The following is a 1,273-nucleotide window of genomic DNA, read 5'->3' on the forward strand; positions in this document are numbered from 1 at the left end:
CTCTCTCTCTCTCTCTCTCCTCCTCTTCCTGTTTGCCCTCCCTTCAGTTCTCTGTTTTCCCAGTGGTAGGATATGCCGTTGACTTACCAGTGTTTATATAGCTCATCCTGAAATTTACAGGTCATATAGTTGACTCTCAGCTAGGCCGGCAGCTCCTGCTTCCATGGATTTGAGTGCTGAGGATGCAGGAGGGAGGGTCAACCTTTGCCATTCTCGGGAACTGACGTTTTCCAGGGGATCGAGAAGATGAGATACGTCAAACATAGGGGAAATTATTTCTATGAGTTGACCCGACCCGTGCTCCAAGGGTGGATTGCCTTGTGTCAACCATGAGTTTTTTTTTTTTTTTTTGGTACAAAACCATGAGTTCTTTAAACGACGAGCTTTCTCTGACGTGCATGGGTGGACGTGGAAATTCCTTCACGAGAACGCTTGCTGCGAGAAGCTAAAGCTTGAGCACACATCAATTATACGCCTTTTGGTTCATTTAATTGTAACATAAAGTTTTTTTTTTAAAAAAAAAAAAGAAAAAGAGGCAGAGATAGCCACCCGACTTTTATTCAAGATTAAAAAAAATACAAAAGAGAGGGAAAGATTTTTAAAAAGTTATATTACAGCAGATGAATCGAACAAAAGAAAAAAAAAGAGAAGAAAGAATCAGACATCTTATGTCTCAGCCTTCACAAGATCTTAGGGACCATTCCTATAACATAAGTTGAAAAACCAGATTGTATCTATTTGACTCTCATTATTAATCTTTTGATTAGAGTAGAAACTCTCCATTCTGACTTTATCCAATTTGAACTCTATCATTTGAACATATTTTTTCTGATATTGGACACTTTTCCCAATACTTGAGACCAGCTGTTTGCGCTTTGTTCTTCATACTCTTATATCACATCGAGCCCAATACTGTATATAGAAATCACCAGCTTATTAGAGAGACATGAAGCTAACAATTCCCCATCTGCTCTATAATTCAGAATTTCACCTTAATAGATGCAGATTTTTGAAGGGAAAAAAAGACCTAATCAGAGACCTAAATCAAGTGCTGTCTCGAGACGATCAGCATCGAAAAGGACGTGCCAACCCCAGATCAGCATACGTTGGCCTTCGTCCTTCTTGTGACGCCGCGTGCTGATGTCATTCAGTGGTGTGCGTGGCTACAGGCTTCTAATCCTTTCTGCAACATTCAGTATTATGACACGTAGAATTGATATGCGATCTCGTGACTTCTAAGAAATTTTTTCTCGTCTTTCCGGGGACCGAGACA

This window comes from Phoenix dactylifera, chromosome 2, assembly GCF_009389715.1.
Source record: "Phoenix dactylifera cultivar Barhee BC4 chromosome 2, palm_55x_up_171113_PBpolish2nd_filt_p, whole genome shotgun sequence".
NCBI classification, from domain to species: Eukaryota; Viridiplantae; Streptophyta; class Magnoliopsida; order Arecales; family Arecaceae; genus Phoenix; species Phoenix dactylifera.